This window comes from Lycium ferocissimum, chromosome 6 (genome assembly GCF_029784015.1).
Source record: "Lycium ferocissimum isolate CSIRO_LF1 chromosome 6, AGI_CSIRO_Lferr_CH_V1, whole genome shotgun sequence".
Classification (NCBI taxonomy): domain Eukaryota; kingdom Viridiplantae; phylum Streptophyta; class Magnoliopsida; order Solanales; family Solanaceae; genus Lycium; species Lycium ferocissimum.
The window spans coordinates 31,115,699-31,123,569 of NC_081347.1; the positions used below are offsets into that span (position 1 = coordinate 31,115,699).

Genomic DNA, 7,871 nt, shown 5'->3' on the forward strand with positions numbered 1-7,871 from the left:
TCAAAACATTGCCGTTAACGGCATACTCTACTCTTTTGTAAATTGAACTTTTGCCTCCTCCGGCATAATGAATTTTTGTTTTGCTGATGATAATGCAGTAAGTAACTGGACTAATTTATACTTCTACATAAACCAGAACTTTTGCCTTCTCCGGCATACTTGTTATGAAATTGGTTCAAAACATTGCCGTTAACGGCATAATCTACTCTTTTGTAAATTGAACTTTTGCCTCCTCCGGCATACTTGTTCTAAATTTGCACAATACGGTTTACCTTAATTCAAGTTTAAATCGATAAGCATTGACTGATTTAAATTGAATTTACTATAATTACAATTTCAAGTAAATAAGCATTGTATACTAATTTAATTAAGGTATAAAGTAGTTAAAATCAGAACAAAGCATTAAATCCAATCGATTCTATTTTGCTGAATAATTTTATAGTGCGTAATGTTCAATCTGAGCTGTATGTCATCTGTTTCTTAATAATCAGGTCGTAGAAGATGATCTTTTTCAAATATTAACCATCTAAACTCCATAAAATCGTTAAATTGAGTTGAATTAAGATTTGTACCTTTTACTGATATTGTAGCAGCAAAATCAATGGAGAAATCTGGCTTGAAACAACGATTTGAATAATTGAGAAATCTGGTTTGGGAACGAAGTTGGGCTGGGTTAACGATAGAAGGATTTGAGTTGTTGTGTTTTATATGTAACGGTTAGGGGTAGTAATGTCTTTTTACTATGTTAGTTTTGCTCGGAAGGGCAATAATTAAAGACCACCATTTTGAGGGGCAAAATCTAAAGACCAGCCCAAAAGAGGGGCATTCGCGCCAATTGCCCCCCCAACCCCTTTTTAACAAGAAAAATATTGTAGGCTAAACACATGTCCAATACGTACATATCTTGAATCTAAAAATATTTTCTCTTTTTTTTTTCTTTTTTTCTTTTTTAAAAATATCTACAGATTTTAATAGTTATGTATAAGTAATAATATCTTACTAACGTTACTAGTAGTGCAACACTTAGACGTAAGGAAAAAAATACTAGCATCAAATAGTATACACACTTAAATGCAACACACACACACACACACACACATATATATACACATACATACATACTAGTAACATTCATTGATTTATTTATTTTTTTGGCTTTCAAATTTATGATCACAGAAGAAAGCTTGAAAGAAACTGTGACCACACCTAATTCTATGTGCAATAGACTGAACTAATTTAAGACATTAACAGTCATGAGGTCATGGTTATACATATACACCAAAAAATTTACAGTGCCAACATATGAGTTGTACCATTAAGTGGTTAACCAACCAGTTACTTAGGCATACCAATCACCATGGAGTTGCTCCTTTGTAGGTGACTCTGTTTTTGTAAAGGCCTTCATGAGATGTTACGGTTGTACAATAATCTGGATATTGACCAGATCAATTGGTTAAGCATTTAATTTTTCGAATCTATGTTAAACTTATAAGGCTCCATTGCTTCTCCCTCAATGGCTACAAGTAAGAAACCATAGTTCTGAGTTTAACGTCGTCAGCTCGACTTAGAAATTCTCAACTTCATCAGTCTATTAGAGTGGCAGATGGTTGTTGCTCAAAATTTCCTTCGAAGTACAATTTTAACCTGTGACGATTTACCTTAAACTTGTTTTCTCCATTGATCTGATGAATTTCAATTGCTCCGTATGGAGTAACATCTTTAACATTGTAAGGATCTGTCCACCTGGATTTCAATTTTCCTGGAAATAGCCTAAGTCTACTATTGTAGAGAAGTACTTGATCTCCAATTTTGAAAACTTTTTGTCGGATTAAATTGTCATGCTATTTTGTGGTTTTTTCTTTAAAAATTTTGGCATTTTCATAGGCTTCCAATCTCAACTCTTCCAACTCAATAACCTGAAAAAATCTATTTTTACCAGCGAAGTTCATTTCAGAATTTAGTGCTTTTAGTGCCCAATAAGCTTTGTTTTCTAATTCAATAGGAAGATGACAAGCCTTTCCAAAGACTAATTTGTATGGGGTAGTACCGATTGGCGTTTTAAACGCCGTTCGATATGCCCATAAAGTGTCCTCTAATTTCAGAGCCCAGTCTTTTCTTGAGATTCCAACCATTTTTTCAAGTATTCTTTTTAATTCTCGGTTGGAAACCTCAACTTGCCCTTGAGTTTGAGCATGATATGGTGTTCCTGTTTTATGGGTTACACCATATTTTGACAGCAAAGCAGAAAATTGTCTATTCATGAAGTGAGTCCCTTGATCACTAATGCTAACTCGTGGAGTACCGAATCTAGTAAAAATATTTTTTTTGAGAAGATCACACACGCTTCTAGCATAATTTTTCCTTGTGGGAATGGCTTCAACCCATCTTGAAACATAATTCACTGCCACAAGGATATATTCAAGAGAATGAGATGAGGGAAAATGACCCATAAAATCTATTCCCTAGACATCAAATATTTCACATACCTGGATTGATTGTAATGGCATCTCATCTCTCTTAGTGATATTACCTATTCTTTGACACTTGTCACATCTTGCGACGTATGCACGTGCATCCTTGAAAAGCGTTAGCCAGAAAAATCCCACTTCCAAAACTTTAAAAGCAGTTCGGTTGGCTGCATAATGTCCTCCGATTGCTCCACCATGACAATGGTACAATATTTGGTTCCTTTGTTCTTTGGGTACACATATTCTAATGATATTATTTGCACAAAATCTAAACAAGGTTCATCCCATAGATAATATTTAGCATCGGATATAAGCTTTTTCCTTTGTTAATAAGAGAGATCTTTAGGTGTCCACTTTCTAACCAAGTAATTTGCAATGTCTGCAAACCAGGATGGTTGAGTCACAATTGAATTGACAGAAAGAGTACGTTCATCAAGAAATTCTTCTTTTATATCAAAAGACTCACGAAGGGGGTTCTCTAATCTAGACAAATGGCCAGCTACCTGATTCTCCGTTCCTTTTTTATCCTTTATCTCAATGTCAAACTCTTGAAGATATCCATCTTAATAATCTAGGTCAGGCATCTTTCTTTGTTAAGAGATATTTTAAAGTCGCATGATCAGTGAAAACAGTAACCTTGGTACCTATTAGATAGGAACAAAATTTATCAAATGCAAACACCACTGCTAGTAATTCTTTTTCAGTTGTGGTATAATTCCGCTGAGCCTCATTTAATGTTCTACTGCCGTAGTAAATGGGACGAAATTTTTTATCTTTTCTTTGGCCTAAAACAGCTCCGACTGTTATATCACTAGCAACAAAAATGACCTCAAAAGGTTGACTCCAATCAGGGGATACGACTACAGGTGCAGTTGATAACTTCTCCTTAAGAGTTTCAAAAGCCTTCAAACAATCACCTGACATATTAAACTTAATATCTTTCATCAAGAGGTTAGTCAAAGATTTTGAAATCTTTGAAAAGTCTTTTATGAATCTTCTATAAAAACCTGCATGACCGAGAAAACTCCTAATGCCTTTAATAGTTGTGGGAGGGGGTAATCTTGCTATAAGGTCAATTTTTGCCTTATCAACTTCTATCCCTTTAGCAGTGATTTTATGTCCTAAAACAATTCCCTCAGTAACCATAAAATGACATTTTTCCCAATTAAGAATTAAGTTTGTCTCTTCGCATCTTTTAAGAACTAGGGTCAAATGGTGAAGACAATCTTCAAATGTTTTTCAAAAAAGTGTGAACTCATCCATAAAAATATCCAAAAACTTTTCATTCGTGTTCAAAAAAATTGCAGAGATGCAACGTTGAAATGTGGCAGGTGCATTGCACAAACCAAATGGCATTCTCCTGTAGGCATATGTTCATGGGGACATGTGAAAGTTGTCTTATCCTGATCTCCCGGTGCAATTGGTATCTAATTATAACCTGAATATCCATCAAGAAAACAATAAAGCTTATATCCTGCTACTCTTTCCAACATTTGATCAATAAAAGGTAAAGGAAATGATCTTTTCTTGTGGCATCATTGAGACGTCTGTAATCAATGCAGACTCTCCATCCTGTAACAGTTCTTATAGGTATGAGTTCATTATTTTCATTTTTTATGACAGTCATACCTCATTTTTTCGGTACTACCTGAACAGGACTTACCCATGGACTGTCAGAAATGGGGTAAATGATATCTGCTGCTAGTAGTTTTATTATCTCATTTTTTACCACTTCTTGCATTGCAGGATTCAATCTCCTTTGAGGTTGGATTATTGGTTTGTAGCTATCTTCCATGAGGATTTTGTGTGTGCAAATAGCTGGATTAATCCCTTTGATGCCTACCAGTCCACCCTAAGGCTCCTTTATGTGCTCGTAGTACTTAAATCAAACTATCTTCCTATTCTGCAGGCAAAGAAGATGAAATGATTAATGCAAATAATTCTTGCTCAAGATAAACATACTTTAAATGAGACAGGAGAATTTTGAGTTCAATTTTTGGTTGAACTTCTTCTGGTTGTATCTCATCAACCATCGAATCTTTTTCCAATAACTCAGGTTCTTCTTTTATGTTGGGTCATCATTCTCCGTGGTGCCTGATGTGACCAAGCATCTTTCCATTGAGTCTAAAATTAATTGATCATTTTTTAATTCATCTGCAAGGTCACTAATCATGTCAATTGAAAAACACGAAGATGATGTCTCATCTCCTGAAAATCTTAGTATCTTTTGCATATCAAAAATGAATCTACTCTTAAAATTAATTGTCCTTCTTCGTCTACTCTTAAAAATTAATTGTCCTTGATGGACATCTATGATTGCTCTACCTGTAGCAAGAAATGGTCTACCCAAAGTTATTGGTTCATCAGGACATTCCTCCATTTCAAGTACTATAAAACTACAGGGAAAATAAACTTATCTACTTTAACAAGAACATTCTCAATGATTCCCTTAGGCTTCTTAGTACTTTGATCTGCAAATTAAAGAGAAACAACTGTATTTTTTATCTCACCAAGATCTAATTTTTTAAAAATAGAAAAAGCCATCAAATTTATTGAAGCTCCAGAACCACAAAGTGCTTTTTCAAAGTATACCCCTCCCAAAGTGCATGGAATTGTAAAACTACCTGGATCTCTGAGTTTTTGTGGTAGTTTGTTTTGAAGTATCGCACTGCATTTCTCAGTAAGCATTACCACAGAAACTTCTTCTAATTTCCTTTTGTTTGATAAAATATCTTTTAAAAATTTGGCATATGAAGGCATTTGCAATAAAGCATCAATAAAAGGAATATTAATGTGGATTTGTTTTAAAATCTCCAAATACTTTGCAAATTGATTATCGAGCTTCTCTCTTTTCAACTTTTGTGGAAAAGGAATTTTCACAGGGAAAGGAGTCATTTTTTCAATATCTTCATTACTTTTCTTGACTTCTCTTTCTTCTGATGTTTCAGAAATTGTTTTAGCATTCTCACCCTTGTCTACTTGTTGTTCGAGCTGATTCTGGTCTTGTTTCTCTGTATAAGGTTCATCAAGATTCTTACCTGATCATAAAGCAATGGCCTTAAGGTGCTCCTTTGGATTTTTCTTTGTATTACTTGGTAGGGGACCTTGAATCTTTTCTGACACAAGAGTTGCCAATTGACTTAACTAAATTTCCAAAATTTTTAGAGCCGAATTTTGACTATCCATTTTTTCATCAGTGGCTTTAATATACTTGTACAATAGGTCATCGAGATTTGAATGGGCTTGTTGAGGCCTTTGCTGGTATGGTTTTGTTTGTTGATATGGTCTAAAATTCGATGGCCCGCGGTTTTGATTCTAGTATCCGGGTGAACCCTGTACTTATTGCTTTTGAAAGCTTTGGGAGTTTTCATTACCATTTGGATTGCTCCATTGAAAGCCTGGATGTTTTTGCGCCAATGGACTACCAAAAGAGTATGGCTTGTATCCGAGGGCATTAACCTGCTCATCATTTTGATTGCTTGCTTGACATTTATTGTTTAGATGGTTTCCTCCACACATGTCACAAGCCTCAACTTGGCTTGACTGTTGTGTGTTCACCTCGAAAGATTCAAATTTTGTGCCGAAAAAACAATCTGTTGTGTCAGTGTATTTAAAGCATCTGCTTGATTTACAGTAGCAGCCTTCTTGATGACTACGCGGTCAGATGGCCATTGAATGGCATTTTCAGAGATTTCATTCATCATTTGTAGTGTTTCTTCTGTAGTTTTTCACATAACAGAACCTCCTGCAGCTATATATATACATATATATAGATGAAGGTTTTAGACCATGATAGAAGATATACAACTGCATATGTTCAGGAATATCGTGGTGCGGACATTTTTTTAGCATTGATTTTAATCTTTCTCATGCTTGATAAACTGACTCAGTGTTAGTCTGCAAGAAATCAGAAATATCTTGTCTTAACTTTGTGGTTTTAGCAGGAGAAAAATATTTATTTAAAAATTTCCGCGTCATCTGATCCCATGTGGTAATAGACCCTTGAGGCAAACTTCGCAACCAAGTCTTGGCATCTCCTTTTAAAAAGAAAGGAAATAGTCTCAACTTTATTGCTTTAGCAGGTACTCCATTATACTTAGCAGTTTCAACAAGTTCTAGAAAATCAATTAAATGACTGTGTGGATCTTCAGCTAGATCACCAGTGAAGATACAAGATTGTTGAATTGTTTGAATCAGGCCTGTCCTGATTTCAAAGTTGTTGGCTGCCACCGGAGGGTTCCTAACACTGGATTCACAATTGAAGCGATCTGCTCTAGCATAATCCCTTAGGATTCTGTTTGCTGGTTTTGGCGCCACTTCATCAAACTAATCTTCTACATGGTTTAGTGGTGGGATCTCCAGTGCATTAACGTTATCTCCTAATTGGTGCTCCATTTTGTGACAAGTTATGCATTGAGACGATGTTTGTTCTTTCCTGCGTAAACGAAAAGATTTTTCAAGTTCAAGATCGTAACTGACCAACTCTTTTGTAGAAAAGCGGGTCATAAACTTCCTAAAAATTTTAGAACAAGAGAAATAATTCCTAAAGTAGTAATCACTACTAATAAATTGTCAAAAATCGACGGCTCGCGTCGGTTTTTTCATTGAAACTGACTGGAAACCGACTCATCACGGTCTGTCGGTTTTCATAGCGTCGCTTTCTGAAAACCGACGGACTGCTTCGGTTTTTTTGCTACTGACTGCGTCTCTTACGCGGTCCGTCGGTATTTTATCCAATAAAAAAAAAAAAATTAAAAAACTGACGGACTGCGTCGGTTTTTTTAATTTTTAATTTTTTTAATTTAAAAAGAAATAATTAGTCCGACGGTTTTTTATTTAAATTTCTTTTTTTTTTTAAATAAAAAACCGACGGATTGTGTCGGTTTTCTGGAAAATTTCCTGCATGCAATTGCTGCATTTCTGCAGCCACACCTGCACAAAACCAATACAAAAACCGACAACAAAACCTGCTCAAAACCAGCACTAAAATGCTCCAAATTAATTCTAAAAGAGCTACAACACATAAAATCACCCTAAGTAACAATCAAACACATCAAACACTATCTAAACACATCAAATACGATCTAAATAGACCTTCAAAGTTCAAAAATATTTAAATGTCCAATCAAAAGTACCATTAACTAGTTCTACATAGTTTTAACATAAGTCCATAAAGCATAAAACATAAGTCCATTATGAAATCCAAACTTAAATATAAGTCCCATGACTATATAAATGAACCCTAATCGCTTCTGGTTTCAAATACTTCTTACACCGGCAACGAGAACAAGCACACCTAATTACCCCTTCATTTTGAAAAGGGTGAAGTGACATTGCATGTGTGATAAACTTGTCAACAAATTCATCATGTACACCCACACGATCACTATTATTTATATTATA

The 7,871-nt window shown here is 34.9% G+C and overlaps 1 non-coding gene across 1 annotated transcript; it reads left to right on the top strand.

Annotated features, from left to right (window-relative positions):
- Positions 1-6,291: 6,291 nt before the first annotated feature.
- Positions 6,292-6,398, top strand: LOC132061708 (small nucleolar RNA R71). The gene has a single exon (XR_009416128.1). It is a non-coding gene; the product is annotated as a small nucleolar RNA R71 (small nucleolar RNA).
- The last annotated feature ends 1,473 nt before the right edge of the window (positions 6,399-7,871 follow it).